The sequence below is a fragment of the Pseudochaenichthys georgianus genome, chromosome 6, assembly GCF_902827115.2.
Source record: "Pseudochaenichthys georgianus chromosome 6, fPseGeo1.2, whole genome shotgun sequence".
Lineage (NCBI taxonomy): Eukaryota > Metazoa > Chordata > Actinopteri > Perciformes > Channichthyidae > Pseudochaenichthys > Pseudochaenichthys georgianus.
The window spans coordinates 38357730-38379761 of NC_047508.1; the positions used below are offsets into that span (position 1 = coordinate 38357730).

Genomic DNA, 22032 nt, shown 5'->3' on the forward strand with positions numbered 1-22032 from the left:
TGTATTCACCTTGCAGGTGCAGCTATGTGGCTTTTATCCTGGATAAAGTGTTTAAGTCATGGATGTTTAAAGTTTAACTTCTTCATTTTTGACTAGTATTAAAGTTCACGTTTCATTCAGGAAGTATGACGCTGCGCTGTCAGTACGCTTCTCCATGTTTGTGATTGGTCGAATGCTCCAGATACCACCCCTTTCATGTGAACGCGCACCTAACTAGATAGGACACGGCTGGCTTGAGCGATCCACTTGATAACCAGCGTCGTAGTACAGTTTAGCGAGAGCGCGTATGTTTTGGATTAGGCCAACCGGCTAACTCAAACATATCCAGGTTAGGTTGAACCAGGTTCGTAGTATAGGCCCCTGGAAGACAGAAACATGTGTGTGAACAGCCTGTTGCTCTCTGTGCATTGTGCTGATGCTAGCATTACCGCTCGTTCAACCGAGTGTTTGCAGCCACATAATAATAGGTTGTTTTTTTTACTACTGTATCTTAGACATACAAAACAAGGTCAGAAATAAAAAACTAATATGATTCTGACAGTTGGTCGACTTTCCGAACACTAAGAAAAATATTACTGTGTAATCTTCTTTTCTCACTAAACATATTTAGGACATTAACGAACGTTTGTCCAAACATATTGATAAAAGAGGACTTGTTGGAGGTTGATTTTGTCTCCCTTGTCCAGTTGTTTGTATTGCTATCCTGTGTTACATGTACATGGAGTTATATAGATCTGTATTAACTACTGGTATTGGACAAGTACAAGAAGAAAAATGATTTTAAAGAACACTTTTTTATATTGTCAGGAAACTCTTCTTCACAATAATGTTATTACTTATTATTACTGTATCTGCTAAAGTTGCATGCAATTCTATCCTGCTTACAATCCACACTGCCATGAGGCCATTTTCCACAACAGAATGAGAATGCTGAATGCTGCCTGCCTCAGCATTCTCATTTAATTATCATTTTAGCAATGTTTCGGCCGTCTGGCAAATTTATGAAATGGGTTTGCTATTGTGAAATCTCATCAGCATAGTTTCCAGATGCAGAAGGAAGCTGTTTTAGTTAAAGAGCTACCTGTGCAGTACTGAACCACAGGCAGACTAAAAGGGGAAGTAACTGGTGTCATTTAGCATTTAAAGGCCCTGACACACCAAGCAGTCACAGAGGACTCGCCGACGCCGGCTGTTGCGTCGCCGTTTTCTCCTGCGTCTTGGCCATAGAGGCTTCTCAATACTCAAATGTCCCCTCCTCGACTCCTCGGTCCTCCGGTAGTGACCCGGAAATGAATTTCAGCGCGCCATTTTGAAGGACGTCTCATTTCTCTAAATGCACACCGAGGATCGAGCGTCGAGGAGGCTCTCTGGAGGAGCTATAACCGAGGATACACTGATGGTTCCTCCACGGCTCCTCCGCGGATGCATTTCCGGGAACGGTGGAGGCGTGACGCACGGCCGGACTTATCTCAGCCAATGACAGCTCTGCATGCATCCCCTGGATATTATTTTAGAACCTGCTCTCATCGCAACGCGATGTTTACAGTGAGAACAGCTGTGAGGTCCGTGCAGAAAGCATAGCAGTGTGTATAATATATATCACTCAGTAGAACAGGCCTACTCTCTTTATTTGCTTTAGTTTAGATATCTACAAACAAAGAGTCGATATTTTTTCTAAGACCATTTAATGCTTCACATAATAAAATACACAACGGCTGTAGCCTGATTATGCTTTAGGAGCTGTAGGTGTGTGTGGTACAGTGTGTAGGTGTGTGTGGTACAGTGTGTAAGTGCGTGTGGTAGGCTACAGTGTGTAGGTGCGTGTTGTACAGTGTGTAGGTGTGTGTTGTACAGTGCGCAGATGCGGCGGACAGACAGGTCTCGGTTGGTTTGGTGTCCTCTGCTTACTTTTAATACTTGCAAATACAACTTTTGGCCCGTAATTTCAATTCCCCATTTCAGCGACCAGGGGGGGGGGGGGGGGGGGGGGGGGAATATATCCAGTCTCTGATTGTGTTACGTTATTATGAGAGTGCTCTCATACTTTAAATTGCATACATTTATATAAATATATTTGTGTGTGTGTGTCCGCATCTGTAACCTGTTATTGTCTCATTATACCGCACTCTCAATGAATTCAAAGTAAATATGTGGGGGAACAATGTTCAGCTGATCTAACAGAGATTACAGCTGTTGCCTTGCACGTAATAATGAACGGACCGCTTTAATATGACCGCTCAGAGGACTAAGTCTCGAGGAGGGGAGTCGAGGAGGGGACATTTAAGAATTGAGAAGCCTCTCATGTGTCGCACGGGAACACACCGCAAAGACTTCAATGCGTGAGTGGCAATAACTCTCCTTACCAGCAGGCGGCGGTAGTTTATATTCGTCATTCAAAACAGGCAACAACCGGAAGACAGAGAAGAAGACCAGACCGTGATATAAACAAACAACATATAGCGTGTGCGTTCCATTTTCACTCTCGTCCATCGAAAACATGTTTCGTGCGGCACTGGAGCTAGATTTGGGTTCTGCCCGCTCTGTATTAATGTCATGTTGACAGAAACATCAATCTGAATAATAATAACTTTATTTGTATCGCACCTTTCATACTCCTAGGGAGAGCAGCAACAGCGCTGAACTTTCTCCATTTATAGACAATGTGTCTTACCGTGGACTGATGAATATCAAGGCTTTTAGAGATACTTTTGGAACCCTTTCCAGCTTTATGCAAGTTAACAATTCTTAATGGTAGGTCTTCTGAGAGCTCTTTTGTGCATGGTTCACATCTGGCAATGCTTCTTAAGAATAGCAAATTCAAAACTGGTGTGTATTTTTTATAGGGCAGGGCAGCTTTAACCAACACCTCCAATCTCATCTCATTGATTGGACTCCAGGTTGGCTGACTCCTGACTCCAATTAGCTCTTGAAGAAGTCTTTAGCCTAGTGGTTCACCCTGCACTGTGAATGTTTACATGGTGGATTACAGGGGATTGCAGTTCAAAGTGCTTTACATCAGTAAGAAATACGATACAAAATCAGTGTAAAACAAGCAGCAAGAGCAAAGCATAAAGTGGGATCAAATAATGCAGATATATTATATATATATATATATATATATATATATACAGTTGCAAGAAAAAGTATGTGAACCCTTTGGAATTACCTGTATTTCTGCATAAGTTGGTCATAAAATGTGTTCTGATCTTCATCTAAGTCACAACAATAGACAAACACAGTCTGCTTAAACTAATACCACAAACAATATGTTTTCATGTTTTTATTGAACACACCATGTAAACATTCACAGTGCAGGGTGAACCACTAGGCTAAAGACTTCTTCAAGAGCTAATTGGAGTCAGGAGTCAGCCAACCTGGAGTCCAATCAATGAGACGAGATTGGAGGTGTTGGTTAAAGCTGCCCTATAAAAAATACACACCAGTTTTGAATTTGCTATTCTTAAGAAGCATTGCCAGATGTGAACCATGCCTCGCACAGAAGAGCTCTCAGAAGACCTACGATTCAGAACTGTTGACTTGCATAAAGCCGGAAAGGGTTACAAAAGTATCTCTGAAAGCCTTGATGTTCATCAGTCCACGGTAAGACAAGCTGTCTATAAATGGAGAAAGTTCAGCGCTGTTGCTACTCTCCCTAGGAGTGGCCATCCTGTAAAGATGACTGCAAGAGCACAGAATGCTCAATGAGGTGAAGAAGAATCCTAGAGTGTCAGCTAGAGACTTAAAGAAATCTCTGGCACATGCTAACATCTCTGGTGACGAATCTACGATACGTAAAACACTGAACAAGAATGGAGTTCATGGGAGGACACCACGGAGGAAGCCACTGCTGTCCAGAAAAAACATTGCTGCACGTTTGAAGTTTGCAAAAGAGCACCTGGATGTTCCACGGCACTACTGGCAAAATATTCTGTGGGCAGATGAAACCAAAGTTGAGTTGTTTGGAAGGAACACACAACGCTATGTGTGGAGAATCCAAAGGGTTCACACTTGCACATTTACATTTCAATCTTGAACAATGAACAGCGGTAGACAGTATCTCATTTAGTATCATCATCCTGCGCTTCGCCGGAGGCCTTCGAGTGCTGAGTGTGCTTGGCCTCTCTCCGAGCGGTGCCGGTGTGGTGCAGATGGTGGATTCTGCCAGGGGAGTGCAGGGCTCAGCATCCAAGTGGAAGGACTCCTCAGTGGTGCTGGTCGAGGTTTCACTGCTGGTGCCACCGGGGGTTGATTCTGCAGCCATCGGACGTTCCTTACATTTTTTTAAATAAATTCACAGTTAGTTGGATTTAATACCATGGCTTCTTAAAACTGTTTACTAAGCATTCATAACAAAACAATACCCTGAAATGTGTGTGCCATTAGTTTGGGGTGTGGTCAAGTGTGAGAGGTACAGTGTAGACACATTGTGATGCTCTATTCAGATGCTAAAGACATACTTCTAGAAGATTCAGAACACTACAAAATATAAAGACATATTTGATCATGTATTATTATAGGTTAAGATAAAAGCGTTATTGAACCCATGGTGAATTTCATAAGCTACCCAGCAGTATATCATGTAATTTCAATTAGCTCCTCCTTTACCAGCTGCAACATTAAGGTGATGAGCACATCAATAATTATAACAGAATAATATATATATTATTCTTATTGTTATATTTAACACTGTAACCACCAAATGAATGAAAATAATGTGTTTGTAAATGAAAGAAGCAAGAAACACTTATTTGTACTCAACAAATAAAATAGTTACCGTGATGGTGAGGTTCGAAGTATTCTCCTTCCTTCTTGTGTCGGGCTCTAAAAACGGCAGCCTGGTTATGATCCACTGCTGTCTGCCCGTCCTTTGTGCTCCACAACTACCCGAAGGGGCAAGTCTCCTGTACCGGGTGTACTGGGTTCGCAGAGAATCCCAATTCTTCAGCTCTTTCTCTGAAGCACACAAATAAACGATGTAAGCATTGTGGCTAGTTAGCATGTCCAATTCATATCTATATGCTGTGCCAAACTGCACAGCTAGCAACAAGATAACAACAAAACACAAGGTTGAAATAACAAATTAAATTTCACGTTAACGTCACTGTTCGCTGGCAAACAATAAAAAGCCAACAGTATCTGCTAAAGAGCTCAATTGATGAAAAAGATAATCTTACCCGAGAAACCAAGTTGCGTTTCAATCTCTCGCCAGAGTCCGGTTTTCACTACTCGGTTCGAGTACCTTTTCTCTGTGATGTCGTACAGAGCTGGCCTCTCCTGGATCAAGGTGATGAGCAGGTCTTCGTTTGCGTCATTCCAGATCGCCATGATGATCTTCAATCGTTTGTTTACGTCCCTCACTTCCGTTTCGCTTCTCATGCACTGATTTGCTAGCTGAACAGCCAATCAGAGTGATTGTTTGGTCTGACTGCCTGACCCGATGCATGGCCGATTCAACATGTTGAATCGACCATGCATCGGGTCAGGCAGTCCAAATAAGGCGTGTCACGGTCAACGGTGCGGGACACACCAAATTGAGTTTGGGCGACAGGACACGCTTCGTCTTCCGACTTACGAAAACAGCCGAAATCGGCCTGGTGTGTAAGGCCTTAAAGAGCATGAGCTTCCTCCACCAGTTGGTAGAGACCAACATCAGGTCTCAAAGATGATAAAATATTGGACTTGCGTTCATCAGATTGATAATAAAAGGACTCACAATCAATGCTTAGGTTGCTCTTTCCCTGTTGTGTGTATCAATAGGCATCTGCTTGTTCGCCATATCGACTTTATATGGTGATAACATGTGTTAATAGCTTTAAATAGCCATTTTTGCACTAACCATGAATCGCTAATGACGATACATACACGTCACATGGACACCTTTTATTTGGGCACTTTATCCAAAGGTATTCATAGGCCTGTCGAAATTAAATGTGTCCTACAGCCAACTGTCAAGTCTGCAGATGATGAGAATATAATACTCACAACATGTCTTTTTAGGAGTATCAGTTTACTGTCAGTGTTTGAGAAAAAGGTATTTGAAGATCTGCATACAGTCAGTCACTGAGGCCCAAACCTAGCTGCACCCTGTTGAATATTTCAGTAAGTAGAATTACAAATGATCTGGATAATCCTCATGAAGACTCATGATTCATTCTGCTAAACTGCTGCCTAAGCCTGGGTATGCTGCAATACATAGTAGCAGTATCGATGATGTCTCACACTTTCTGGAAGTAACTTTCTGTCAGTCATTTTACAGTTTAACAACATCCCACTGATCTTTTGTGAACTGCAGATATTTCATATTCAAAGTAACAAAGGGACAATGGAGGGAGGGTCATGATGATATATGACAAAGCTAATGGGACAGTAAATGCTTTAGGTCATGTGGTGTTATTCTGAACTGGGCAATACTGTAGATTGTAGGCCTCCCCTTTTAAAACATTAACCATGTCTCCAAGCTACATTCCACTCACAGCAGGGTCCTTATACCATGTAATTAGGTTTACATTAACTCTTTGTAGAAAGGGTCTTACACTCAAATCAAGGAAACATGTTTAGCCACTGACGGAAATAACAAAAGAGGGGTGTTATTTAATTAAGGACGTCTTAAACATTAACTAAATATAAAGCTCTCTTAGCTTGCAATAAAATACATAATGTCATTAAACGAAGGCTGGAAAACATTAAACTAATTAAAAAATTCATTTTCGATTTATTTAACAAATAAATCAGCTCGACCATGCTACAGATGTTCGTGCACAATCTACAGCTCCTCTACCACAACAACCATCAGCAACAAGTGGACATGGAGAACTACGTGAACTACATGTTGCTAAATCCACTGCGGAGAATAAACAGAAGGGCAACGATGGCAACCATGCTCGGGGGTCTTCTTCGCTGCTTTTGGTGTATTTTGTGGCGAAAGTACAGCGCCACTTACAGGCCTGGCATATGTACTACAGCGTCTCCAGTGCTCCCGAGCAGTCTCGTGTGAACAGAAGACTTTTTTTATATCGTATTCGGTTCGTTTGCGTTTCGTATGCTTTTGCGTTTGCGGGTAAATGGGGTCTAAACCAGGGGTTTCCAAACTTTTTTCACAGAGGCCCACATACAGAAAAAAATACGAAGGGCTGGGCCACTCACTAGGCTAGAGGTATATTGCCTCATAAGTTCAGTTATTAGTTCGCTAAATCAATCGAATAGGTAAGTTATGCTTGTGAACTCACCCTTAAAACAGAAGCCTCAGATTGATTATAATAAAGAGAAATAGGAAGGGTGTATTTCAAGCTTGTTATGTAAATAAGTAATTGGGCTTTTTTCTTATCAACTAAGATATGTTAGAAACATTTTCCAACTTTAATTGACTGAATTTATTTGAAAAGTGGTCTTATTAACACTGTGTAATATATTTTTATTTTTACATTTAAGAAGTACATTATAAGACAAGCACAAGTTTCATTCGTGGGCCTTACTCCATTATACTTTTTGAATTAGCTGAGGGAAGAATTAAAAATGGTCCGCGGGCCGCATTTGGCCACCGGGCCGTAGTTTGGAAACCCCTTGTTTAAGCTCTTCTATATCAATATGGTTTTGCTGCTCATATTTCTTTCCCCAGATAAATTCCCAGATCTTAGCAAATAGCTTTGTGAGTTTCATGCCATTATTATGATTGGAACTTAAGATCCACTATAAGCTGAAATTCTCTTTTAAAGGGTACGGGGTTAAAATACGGGTTCCCAACTTCTCTGAAACCTAAGAACCCAGAGTGATGATTATAACTCCAGTCAAATAACTAAGTTTGCTCTATTTTCCTTTTTACGGTTTCTGGTGGTTGTTGTGGTTTGGGACACAATTATGTAACTTAGCACCGTTTCTCTGGCTTTGGCTTCTGTGCTATACTGATTTCTACAGAATGAGAGTTAATTAACACAATCCTTTCCTTGGCTCGCCACAGACCCCCACCAGAGACCCACCTTCCCCCGATGGCCGCCCAGACGCCAGCTTCCCTCTGGTAGTCATGGCACGGCTTATTTGGTTTTGTGGCCTGCCCATCAGAGCAGATGATTCCTCGGGTCCCGCGCTGAGACTTTCACCCTCTCCTCCTCTGTGAGAACTTCACTGCGGTCACCCTGCTTTGTTCCCACTAGCTGGAACACTATTGTCATGGAAATATATGTTGTGTTTTCCGTGTGTGTGTGTGTGTGTGTGTGTGTGTGTGTGTGTGTGTAATACCCTGCAGTGGGGTGGGACAGACTACAGAGAGAGCCAAGAAAAACACAGCGCTGGTCTAATATTGCCGCCTGCCCTCCTTTCATCTTTCCCTCCACTGCACCTTATCCTTCTCCCATGCTTCACCACCCACTCTGTGTCCTTGCCATACCCTCATCCGTCTTATTGCCCTCCAAAAATCCCCAAGAGTCTGGAATAGGCAGGAAACCATCAGGGTGGACCCATTCCCTGACAGCTGGGGGGGGTCATGCCCTCATTGCTCCGTCCTGCTGATTGGGTGGAGCTCTCCCCCCAGGGTTTATTGTGTCACTGTGTGAAGCGTCGTAAACACATTGCTTTAGTTTGATCGCACACATGCATGAAGAATGCAGAGGTTTGCTGTCTTTTTCCAACAAAACATCCACACAGTGTTGATGTTCTCCATGTTGGCAGGCAGCTGTTTTTACAATTTCACTCAAAGTTCAGCTAGTTCTCCCTGTTGATTTTGGACAAATGCAGGCACCAAACTGTAACATGACCAGAGGGAGTGTGTCCCTGCGGTGGTCCTGAAGGTGCAGCAGCAGGATAAAGAGGTGGTGGTCACATGGGGGCAGGCCAGGGTTCAGCACACACACAGACGTGGTATGCAGGACCTGACCGGGAAGTTATTTTAAGAGAGAGACCTTCTGGAAATTCACTCAGAGCTGTCTGCCTTCCCTGCTTTTCATCAGAGATGTTGCTGCACAGGCCCGCCGCATAACATCCAGTCATACAGAGGATGGAAAGAAAATGTGTTCCCCCCGAAAATGACTTGTCAAAGTCGGTTTGAGTTTTAGTTTAGTTTAGTTTAAGTTTGTGGAATTGAGTTTAGGTTAGGCAAGGCAAGTTTATTTATATAGCACCTTTCAGCACCAGGCAATTCAAGGTGCTTTACAAAAATGAAAGACATTCAGATAAAGGCATTTAAAAACAGTAAAAGATAATAAAAGAAACATTAAAAGAAAAACAAAAAAATGAAAGACATTAAGAAAATGGCATTTAAAATCAGTCATTAAAAAAAAAGCTAATAAAATAAACATTAAAAGATAAAAGTTACAGTGCAGTCTAAGATATGAATAGTTCAATTATTTCGGTTCTTGATTTTTTATTTATTCACAGAACCTCCCTTTGGAAATCCGAACATTTCCGTCCCGATTGTTAATTTAGACGGATTGTTTTCACCATGTTATGCTCGCATGACATCCACAATCGGACCCTCAGGAGGGTGTACTAGCCCCCTACTCGGCTTTGCGTTCCATAACAAAGTCTGTAAGTGTTACCTGAACACCCCGTGTTACCAAAACACTATCTTTCAACCGTCGGTGCTGTGCTACTTGTTCCTCAGTACAACTCACCTAAAAACTGATCGTAAACCCTGGCTACGATCAATATCCCAAATATCCTACTTTCGAGCAGTCCCTCTCATAAATGTCATGGAGAAATTAATTACGTTTAAATTTAAAACATTAAAAGAAAAAATACATGGATAAAAGTTACAGTGCAGTCTAAGATATGAATAGTTCAATTAAAAGCAGCGGCAAAAAGGTTAGTTTAATTTAAGTTAGTTTAGGTTATGTTAATTATCAAATGCCAAATTCAGTTTTAGTTTAGTTTAGTTTTGGTTTGTGGAATTGAGTTTAGGTTAGTTTAATTTAAATTGGTTTAGATTATGTTAATTATCAAATGCCAAAGTCAGTTTAAGTTTAGTTTAGTTTTGGTTAGGTTTGTGGAGTTGAATTGTTTTTAGGTTAGGTTACATTTTTTAGTCTAGTTTAGCATCCCCATTTGCTATGTCCGTAAATCACAGCTTCCTCCTGTGGTCCACATTTTAAAACACACATTAAACCACATTGAACCACATAAATACAAATATTTTTAAACATGCAGTAATCCCCACAAACACAAGATAGCATAACATGGGTTTGGTGAAAAACATTTTGCAGTAGCTTCCTTGTAATTCAACTTTATTCAATGTTGCATTGTAGTAAGTAGTGAAATTACTGAGTTCAACTAAATCAGGTGTAACGTATTTTCTGCATCACCTTCAAAGCTAATGCCTTGCCCATGATATTGAGTGTGTCAATGTGTTTTGACAAAAACAATTTGTTGTTATGGGGAATACCCAAGAGCTTATTTTGCTTTAGCTCGGGCTCCTGTCTTTCTAATATGATGAAATCCCAGCAGCGGATTTGCCTAATTAATGTTTCCATGGAAACAGTGGTTCTTCTGAAGAGAGTATTCATTAACACTTCTCGTACTGTACTTGACATAACAACATCTGTGTCACAATGCCGCTTGTTTGCTAAGTGGGTTGATGTTTTCCCTGCTGGCGTCAAGGATTCACTGGGATCTGTCTAATTGCTGGAAATATCTGTTCACAGTTTAGTCTCCAACCGAGCAGGAATGCTTAAAACCACAGTCAGAGGAAGAAAAAATCACAGACCTGCAGACTGGAGGCAAAATGTTGGCATGCCTCCACAGCTTAACGACCGGAGCAGAAACCTCTTATCTTTTTCTCCTTGCTCTATTTGAGCTCTGACATTTGCACAGGGCGTGACAAAGGCAGATTAAACACGTCAGCCCCAACAATTGTATGTCAAGTTCTCACTTGTTAAATAATTAGTAATCCTATCTTGGGCTTGTATTTTCTTAAATGTCCCCTTTTGAAGTGACTTGTGAAAGAAAGAGGTATTACATTTCAGAGCTGCTGTGCAACTCTATGTGTAATACTTTTGTGTTTTTTAAATACATGGCATATGATTTAATTTGTTTGAGTTTGTCAATGTGGGGACAGTTTAAGTGACTTTTTAAAATACTCTTTATATTAATAGGACAGTCATGCATCACATCATATCAGTAACATTATATATAATTTGATAGTAATGTGTCGTAGTAACAGGAAATATGAGTGTTAAGTAAATGTAGAGGAATAAAGCATACAAAAGTTGCCTATGAAATATAGTGTAGAAGGATAAAGTAGTATAAAATGGAAATACTCAAGTCAAATACAAGTATGTCAAAATAATATCAAAATGCATAACCTGATACTGTACTTAGTTACATTTGACCCCTGTCTGGGTGTCACTTTTTTCTGGTAAACATTAATAATGGAGTATTTTACTTTGTTTGAGGAGAATGACCTTAAAGGGGACCTATCATGCAAAATGCACTTTTTTGATGTCTTTTCATAAATATGTGTCGGGGAACTCAGCGTCAGAAAATAAAATCCTTTCTCTTTTCTTCCGTACCCAAATATTTAAAAAAAACGGGGGTACAACAAGCGGATACAGATTTGCTGCTGATATGACGCAAAATCGGCAGCGAACCCACAGAAAGTTGCCATCAGAAACAATGCCTGACGTGTTTTGGACGTAATCTCGTCTTTGTTTACATTAGCGAGCCTCGCTAACACTCAGAGCTAACCTGTACTGGAAAGAGCATGTGTTTAAAAAGCAGGAAATAAAAAAAGGAACTCACCTTGTGATAAACCCGCAAGAGAAAAAGCATTTGAGCTCCATACTGTTTCAGAGATAATCCGTGATGTGGTTTAGAACAGGATGGCGTTTTATCACAACCGAATTTAACTTTATCTCCGGTATAATTCTGATCAGGCATTAGCTCCGCCTCCTCTTTTTCTTTTTTTTTCAAGCTAAGGACCCAAAATCCGCGTTTCTCTAACAGGGCTGGAACAAGCCCCCAGGAAGTGCGCCGGACTCTGTGCCCAACATTCGTTGTGTCCAAACGGCGGTACTGCAGCTTCCGTATCAGTCCGTGACGTCACCCGGCCCGAACAACTTTTTCCCATTGATTAACATGGGGAAAGAGACGTCTGTAAATCAGCGGATAATATTTTCCAGTATGAACTATTTTATAGCCCTTATTAGAATTATTAAGTCCTTAAAGTTTTAAAATGCACTAAAAGCCGAATCTAGATTTATTTTCTCTCTCCATTCCTTATAGTGAGCCGAGAGTGGGAGCTCGGGGGGCGGGGCTTAAGGGGCAACTCAACTGCGCATGCTCTAGCCAGGCATGACGGGTAATCTGTGACGTTTCGCTCTCTCAAAAGTTGGGCCATTTTGCCTTCATGCGCCAATGAGCAGCTCTCATAGGAAAGAAATAGACCCCGCCTCCCACGCTGTATCCAGTTCTTATTTTACATCCATGGGCTGGAATAGAGGGATATGAGGGATGTTTAAAATGCATGATCTGTAGACATGTTTTTATATATTTGTATATATCTGAGAGCCATAATGTATGCCTTAAAATAGCATGATAGGTGTACTTTAAAGTGAGTGCATTGTCAGAAAAAAACTAACAATCAGAGCTCTGCAGTTTTCTCTCTCGGGCTAAGCAGATCTTCCATCCAACATTTTCAAAACTGAGTCAGACTCTGACCAAAACACTGTGGTCGAACAAAGTTAGAAGAACTGCTCGAAATCACCTATTTTCTGGAAACATGAAGCAACACACTCAGTAAACACAGCAGGGAACGTTGAATCATTGCGGATGGATGTCTGTGTTTTTAGGAATAATCACGCTTGGCTGTATTTTTCATGTTCCAGTTTACTCTGTCCATTTCACGCACCGATTACACAGTCCCAGTGGAGATGAGATGCATGTTGGGTGTTTGGTGTGTACAGTGTGTCCCACATGTGTATGGATGGATGACAGTCATTCCCTTGTCTGTTTCATAACTGCCGTTTCCCTCTTTGACCAAAGGGGATAATTATGAGTGGCCTGGGCAACCGTAACATTGTTGGGTGTGTTGATCATGATGGTTTTGTTGGCCAGTTTCTTAGGCTTTGGTATTTCAAACTCTTTTCTTTGGGCCTCTTCTCGGATTCGAAGCAAAACATTCTTCCCACTTAAAGCACTTGAAGTTGCAAAACAGATTGTTACAGGCAGGCAATTGAATGCACACCATTCTACTGACAATGCATAGTAGACACTCACTTTTGTTATTATAGTGATTTCTTGTTATTGTGTGATCTCATACTTTCATAATGACAGCTTTATTATAACATTGCTTTCTGAGCCTGTCATTGCCCTGCCTGTCCAGAATTGTTCATGGCCAAGTTCAAATGTAGTCCCAAAAACCGTTAGCCCTGAACATGTGAAATCATTTAGATAGAGACTTCTCTAAGCAAAGTATGTCTCCTCACAGTCCTGCCATCATGAGACAAACAACTACATATACTGTACCAACACTGGACTAAGGGTGGTTAGCGACATGTTTGTCTATAATTAAATGGATGCCTAAAAGGACTCCTGCAGGTTTTGTTTACTTTTCTCTTTTAAATGTGCAATCTAATTCTCATTGCTCGTTTGACTCCACCACTCTATGCATTGTTGGGGATGCCCTTAAGCAAAGTCTGCAGAATTATGGATGTACAGAAAGTGTGAAAGCTTTTAAACGCTTTGCAGATTTCACAGTGGGACATCTCTGAACCCTCACATGTTTAGCGGGAACATGCGGCAAACACTCCAAGGGCCTCAGGGGGAGACATCCAAACTTGGCAGAACATCAGTCGATCTCCGCCATAGTCCTTTATCACAGCGGACATTTTGCAGCACAGGTATAATTAATAACATTTGATTGCCATATGCTGACACCCTGGTTTTTCTTCCTGTGACAAATAAATGGAACAGAGCCATCTTTAAATTGATCAGTTACACCTGGGATGACAAGTCAAAGTGCCTGTGTAGTTAAAGGTCACCTGAGCTTCACCTGCCAGCACACCTGACGCGAATTACTCCGAACGAGCCATTGAACACATAAATACCTGAAGACAAAGCCTGAAAACGTTGGAAAAACTCAACTTTCAAGCCTTCAGTTTTCGCTGCTTTGAGCTAATTTGTATATGTTTGGTAAAAGTCTTTCCACTGACTTTATATGCTTTCATTCTGCATCTGAAATTCACTTTGTATCAAGTCTCAACACTCCTTTGGTAAAGTTTCAATTTGAGTTTGGGTGCTTGCTAGATAAATAGGACTATACAAAGAATACCAAGAGACGCACAATGCTGTTATCATCTTCTAAAAAGACACTCCAATTTGACTTATTGCTCGACAACATCTACAGGGACTTCAAGGTAAAGAGTAAAATGTCAGGATCGATTGTCAGATTGGATACCGAACAGTATAAGAATAAAACAGATTGAAAAGTACAGGAAATTATCCATTAGGCTTCTTGTCTCTGTTGTGATATTGTCATAAGTGTACTGTTTTTATGTTGTTGGGGAAACAGAAACATTAGGGTTAGGGTTAAGGTTAATTTTTCTGTGTCAAAAACAAAGAGGATGCAAATGTATTGAATGTTGTCTACACTCCCCAGTCATTGTCATGAACCTGGCCTGACAATAAAGTGTTTGAAACCTTAATTATTGTCAGGGAGAAAGGACAGAGAGGTGGCAGAGAGGAGGCTTTCGGATCGGACAGTGAGATCATGTTTTTCGTGGCTTTTGTTTCCCAAAGCAGGAATGTTGTTTACAGGGATCGGCCAGCGACTCAGGAATGCAGAGTTCTGAGGAAATGGTTGTTGTCTCTAGAGGGAACTTGCACCCCCGGAGGGGAGAGGACGACAGGGACGTTTTATGTGTAGCACAGGGAGCATGTTGAACTATTTATTTAACCTATTTGTTTATTGCCTCACGCAGCCAGAATTACAAACAAGTTTCGTTATGAATTGTATGTTTGGGAAACATCCTCTTGGAGTAATTTGGTTCTGATACAAAGCAGATTAGCTATCCATGGAGAATCTTAAAATAGTACAATTACTTGTTGTCTCTTAGAAATTGCAAACATCCTCTTTAAAGCAACATGTGAGCACAATTTCTAATAAGAAACTGATTTTGCGGGATAGTTTCGAGGAATTTCCAGCGACATATTTTCACAGCCTGAGAAATTGAAGCAGCGTAGTTTTTGTTTATTTGTGAGTGAAGAAGAAAACTGTCAATCATGAGTTGTTCAGCCTGAATTATGTCAGAATAATCTGAAGTGAGAAGTGGTCTACCAGCTTCTGTGGTGGAAGTAAGTGGCTCGCATTTGAACAAGCTCCTCTTGAGGATCCTTACAAATCCCTGTGTTGATGGATGAGAGACCTGTTTGCTGCTTCATATCATAATTCTGAATCACAGAGAATAAAAGGGGTTCGAAATTCAAAAATAAAGACCTTTTTGCATGGAAACAAGTCAAAGTAGAGGCACAAAATACAAATATGAAACTGAAAATGACCGTAATATGACCTTTCTAAAGACAATGAGGGGGCGTCCTTTTCACTGATCGGAATTCTCTTTCACTCTGCAAGTATACAGACGTTTTAAAGCAATCCAAAACTCACACAGCTTGTTATCTTGATGCCCTTTATTGAGGTCTACTTTCAAACAGGATGCTTTAATTTGTTCCAGATTTAATTTTAGTTGTTTTTATTGTGCTTTTTGTATGTGCCAGTTGCCACCAAAAACACCCTGTAGCCATTTTGAAATGTTCTTTTCAGTAGTGTGTCTTTTCCATCTTGACTTTATTTGGTAAACAGCACCTACAGCCCATGTATTAGACATCACTCTAACATTGCATATTACTTTTATGAAGCAGGATATTACTTATGCTATCTTCTTGGCTCAGAAACAGTGAAATGACCCTTTATCTCCAGTCAAAATGAATAACGGTCCCTCCCTGCTGTACCAGATGTGTCATGCGTCATTCTCCTTTGGCCCTTATCTCACATTTACCTCTTGTTGATCCTTACAAATATCTGTCCTTATATGTTATTTTTCTTTCTGGGTTCTCTTTGCCAGGTCATCCTTCGCCACTTTAAGCTCAGGTTGGCAGTCACATGGCATCGTGCTACACTTCATCACTTCCACGGCCCATTCCTGGTGGCCGCTTTGAAGTGGAAGTTTGGATGTGATCTGAAATTTCCAAAAAGTTGAAATCTTTTCTTTTGTCACAAAAAAGAACTTTTCCTACTCTTATATGTTGAAACCCTTTGCTACATGAACATCTGAAATCAACATGAAAACACTTCTATATGCTTGAGTACCACAAGTAGATCTCTCTGAAGGAATGGAAAGAACAGGAAGATGCATCATTCACAAACATGTTTACATTTAGTAGGTCTTTAGTCAAAGTCATGTCTGTAAAGCCGGTGTGTCCTTGGGCAAGACACTTCACCTGAACTTGCTCCTGTGGGTATTGTCCAAAGTTTCTGACCATTGCATGTATGATATATGTGTAATGTGTGTATATGTAAAGCGCTTTGAGTCATTGAAAAAGCGCTATAATAAATGTAAGGAATTATTATTATGTCCAAGGCAAATTTATGAGCATGAAAGATGAGTCCAAATAGTCAACAACAAGACTGAAAAATGAAAACAGTGTCCATTCAGATTTGTTCACTTCTATCTTTGAGTTCATCTAAGTTTACAGTGGAGTTTAGCAATGTACCAATTTCTACCACAATTATTGACATTACAAAAGCTATTATGTTACAAAAACAATATTATGTTCCATTAAAACTTTGAGGCAGAAAAGAGGAAATTTAGAACACAAGGAAAATAAGCATTCAATAAATGAATTTATGCGGACAACAGTTCATCAGTCAAACCAAAGGAAATCAGTCAAGTCTAAAGACTCTTAAAGCTGGGACCAAGGGTTGAGATTGAGTTAAATATTCGAAAACACTTACAAGTAGGGGCGCCGCCAGGGATTTTGGGCCCCATGAAAAGATAATCACATTGGTTACTTAACATTTCTTTTCTTAATGTTCTAAAATAGTTTGGGACCCTGTCAGTCACGGGCCCTTAGAATCGTCCTAACTTTTCACCCCCTTGCGGTACCACTGCTTACAAGAGTCAGACAGAGATGGTCCAAGATTTTTCTCTATGAAATGACTTGGACAAATAACCCAGTCACTGCCAACATTTATAGGGAAACAGAATTGTTAAGATTAGAAGTACCACCACTGTATTTTCCATGTATTGACACAGCAATACTTTGTTCTTTCTCAATTAGAGACTGTGATCCGGATGCAGCATTTCGTTTCCTGGCATAATAGTTAACAGGCTTTGTATGTGTCTGATCTAAGCCTAAGCTATTGTCTGTATTTACCCAGCAGCCACTGCAATTTACAGCTACCTCACGTTTAACTCGCCTGCTATCTCGAGATCTTTCATTTTCATAATCTCTTCACTTCTGTTGGAACAAGACGTTGGCATGTGATGTCCTGTAAATGCTCAGAAGAGAAACCAGTCGGGCGCGAACAATGAATTACCTGTCCGGGCCTGTGGCAGGGAAAAGATTTCCCACACACGTTTACTGTACGTTCACAACTGATTAAGACATCTGTAAAGTACCAGGATTATAGTACCACATGTTCTGACTTGATATCTTCTCAGCACTTCAAAATCACTGACAGCACTGACACTCAAGAAGTAATGGGTGTTCATTATTTCCTGTCAGAAACCGGTCAGAGGAGTTAGTCATACTCGGTATTCTGATGTCAGCATTGATGACTTAGATCTTATATTTAAAACTTTATCCAAACCTTTCCCCTCTATGACCTCTCGAGGTTCTAATAGAGGGTAACAGGTTGCAGAGAAGGCCTAGCCCGGCCCGGGAGTGTGGAACGTAGCCACAGACCTACTCCTTACCTCTAACCAATTCAGGTCGTGTGCCTCTCCACCTCTGTTTCCTACTTCTTACTTGCTACCCTTTACCCTCAACCTATCCTCAGGGAGTGCATGTATGTAGACACGTTAGTTTAGCTGCTATAGGCTTGGACTGTTGGGGGGGCACCTTACTCCGTCTTTCTGGCTGTTTGTACCTGTGTCCTCTCATGTTCCGATTAACCCAGCTTCCCCAAATCTCTTTTTGTGTCCATGTCTACGCCGGGATCCTGAGTCGAGGCTAATCCTGTTGCTGTGGTCGTGTGTCTTGGATCCTCTATCCTGAGCACTGGATCTGAGTCCTGAACTTCGAGTCGTGGCTGAACCAGTCTCTGCGGTCCTGCCAGACTCTCACCATACTACTTCCCTGATGGCTCCCACAAGATTGCTGACATCCACGTGGATTCATCTTCTTATTATACACACATGCATTTCCAAACATTTGGTCTACCTATGTTGTAAATGTATTATCTCTTCGATGTACACACGGCATCTATTGCACGTCTGTCTGTCCTGGGAGAGGGATCCCTCCTCTGTTGCTCTCCCTGAGGTTTCTCCCATTTTTCCCTTTAAACTGTGGGTTTTCTTCAGAAGTTTTTCCTTGTACGATGTGAGGGTCTAAGGACAGAGGGTGTCGTATTTCCATACTGATATTCTGTACACACTGTGAAGTCCACTGAGACAAATGTAACATTTGTGATATTGGGCAATATACACTGAACAAAAATATAAACGCAACACTTTTGTTTTTGCTCCCATTTTTCATGAGATGAACTCAAAGATCTAAAACATTTTCTATATACACAAAATAACCATTTATCTCAAATATTGTTCACAAATCTGAAAAAATCTGTGATAGTGAGCACTTCTCCTTTGCCGAGATAATCCATCCCACCTCACAGGTGTGGCATATCAAGATGCTGATCAGACAGCATGATTATTGCACAGGTGTGCCTTAGGCTGGCCACAATAAAAGGCCACTCTGAAACGTGCATTTTTGCTTTATTGGGGGGGTCTGGGGGGGTCCGAAAACCAGTCAGTATCTGGTGTGAGGGGTAGTATTAGGGTTAGGGGTAGGGTTAGGGTTAGGGGTAGGGGTAGGGGTAGGGTAATGTTGTGAATCGAGTGGCCCTTGGTGGTGGTGGGGTTATGGTATGGGCAGGCGTATGTTATGGACGACGAACACAGGCCACTCGATTCACAACATTACCCTAAGCTTTCGGTTTGGGCAAACTGGGTGCGCATCACTCTCACTCCTCATGGTAACATATAGATGGATTTAGGAACTTCCCCCTCGATTCTATTGGCTCTAACGGTTAAAAAGAGGTGTCAATCATCAAAATCGACCACTGGTTTCCAGAGAAACGGCAAATCCACCCAAATCCACCCAAATGACCCCAGAGGTGGGTTTTTTTAGCTAAACCTCTCTAAAAAGGTCAAATGTCACTTGTTTTGCACCAATCTTGATACTGGGTACTTATTATATGTTATATATATATATATATATATATATGTTATATATATATATATATATATATTCCTAAAGCTTTTAGTCTCCAATCCCATCATTCAAGGGTGGTTTTCACCAGTGGTGTAGTGGTCGTTGGACGCGGGGGATCGCCGTTCCCCCACATATTTGGAGCCCCCACGTTTTTGAAGCATGATTTTTTTTGGAATAGTCTAATAAATATAAAACCATTGCCAGTGTCATCAGTTGCAAGTGTGTATTTGAACTAAACGAAACAACTCTATAATGGCAGGCAACACAACGTTATTTGACTTATTTTCTAAAAAGAATATCATTCATGAGTGGAAAAGTACAACCTGTACAACCTGTACACCTGGGCATTGTTTGGGATGACCTAATTAAAATAGCTTCCGCCCAGTAAAAAAATCCCCACTACACCACTGGTTTTCACTATAAGTAATGGGGTTTTTTTGGACGGACTTTACTATGTTCAATCTGAATTTACTTTAAAATAAAAAAATTCTATATTGATTCTTACTTTTCTACATCCAACTCACAGGTTTATCATTGCTTTGAGAGAAAAGATTATTAATTTAGCCCTTTTAGAAGTGAAGATATAGTCATTTGTTCTGGAATGTCATTTTCGAGCCTGAGACCTGAAAAACAGGCTCAGGGGTTAACAGGTTAAATGGCACAGCCAAGTTGAAAAAGTCCCATATCTTACATTTATAAAGTAAAACCTCAATGGGGATGCATCTGGTACCAGTCAGTCTGACGTCTCGGTCCCCCCTCCCCCTAAGGATGAGCGGGGGACAGGGATGGGAAGGAGGGCAGACAGACAAAAAGACATATATAGGAAACTGCAACTACTTAAATTACATGACATCATTTACAATACTCCAGTGAAAGGTATTGTTACAACGGACATTTTTCATTGTGAACTGCGAGGGTCTTTAAGGACCCTGTTCTATGCAGTACAATCCTTAAAATCTGATATTTGACTTTATAGATAACATGCAATTGATGTATTTGTTTCAAACCTCAACTAAGCTCTACAGTAGCCATGTTTTCATCAGACGCTTCAAATCCAGTTTGCTTCCGTCTACTTGTTATTGTTGTCTGTTAAGAAAACTATTAGAAGACATTTCAAACACTGAGTGTGTTGAGGGAGAGATTTACTGAATACATCTGTGTACTCTGGAATGTTTATTAGAGGCTTTGATTCGGGATGAAGAATAGATGTTCATGTTAGGAAGAAACATGACTCATCATTTGCTGAGAGATGTACTTTCCCCGGTTTATAAATAAATGTAATTGAGTGGATTCAGATTTCTTTCAGTAAGTGACGAGTTGGCATTTAATAAGCGTTTCTTATTTCAAAAAAATCCCCCAGTAGGAAAGAGAACAAACATTCATGGTAAGAAAGATTACATTTTGCATTAAAATCGTTTTTTTTTATTGAAATGTATTTGATGTTTTTTTCTTGTGGTAGATTTCTATCTCTAAAGGCCTTTGAATCCTTCATGTGAGTCAAAAAGATGAGGAAATCATTTGGTGAACTGTTAACATGCCTCATAACTTGGGTGTAACGGTCATAATATTACTTAATTGTTCGGGGTTACACCCTAAATAAATAAATATGGGTCTCACACTTCATTTGGAACATTGCCATGTGGAGGTATGTGGATAATATCATGTGTTTTTTCATGACTTCAATGAGAGAAATACTTAATTAACTCTCTGAGGGTACAAAAAAAACTTTTTCGTTCGCTCATTTCTGTAAACCCATGAAAGGACAATAACTGCTCCCAAAGACAGTCAGTGCCAGGAATCCTCTCCCAAACTAACTCACAAATCTGGTCTGAATTTTGGCTTTTGGCCCTGCCAGCAGCATGAGCGAGAGGAGGAGGGATCACCAAACCCACCATGTGTGTTGATACGACCATCTGTTGCCTTTGTTTCCTGCAAATGCTCGATGAAGACGCTGTAATCCCCCGCACTCTGCAGGTCAAGTCCATGTCACTCCTGGAGTGGGACAACAATCCTGTCTGGTCACCCGTGAATGTGAGAGCAATGACATTTTCTTAACACACACATCCCGTTTACTGCTCGGCGTACAGATGACTGGGAAATTTGAGGTTTAAAACGTGGAGTCTTGACATGTTTGGAAAAGTAATGTGTGCTTCATGTCAAACAGTTACAGACAGCTAACCAAACACATGCTGTGCTGGGAGTGCAGACTGATTTTTCATTAAGGGAATAAAATGAGGACTCTGGGTACGTCCTGTCCTCCGAGGTATCCTGGAGGTGCACTTCTCCTCCTATGCAGACATGAAATGCTCTTTTCTTTCTTTCAGTATCTTGTGGTTTTGTTCTTTTGTAGACATCTGCTGACACTTTAGGCCTTAACGCTTTTACCATGTGCCCCGGCAGCACTGAATACATCCACACGTTCCCTTTAGAGTAGCGAGGTGAGTTACTTCAGAAGTTTCTACCATGAGAAATTAAGGATGTGCTGAGTAATGTGAAAGTGACTCGTAACATGACACCTGAGCATGACCAGACCAGTAGCAACAGGACATTTTTTTGTTTTTCTGGGAGACATTTTGCACCACGCTGAAGCCGTTTCAATAACTGTTCCCTTCTCAAGGA

At 40.8% G+C, this 22032-nt stretch overlaps 1 long non-coding RNA gene across 1 annotated transcript; it reads right to left on the reverse strand.

Moving 5' to 3' along the window:
• Positions 1-3837: 3837 nt before the first annotated feature.
• On the reverse strand, positions 3838-5311 carry LOC139434018 (uncharacterized). Its single transcript, XR_011643421.1, has 3 exons — positions 5175-5311; positions 4775-4953; positions 3838-4270 (listed from the first exon to the last, which is right to left on the reverse strand). It is a non-coding gene; the product is annotated as an uncharacterized lncRNA (long non-coding RNA).
• Between the last annotated feature and the right edge of the window lie 16721 nt (positions 5312-22032).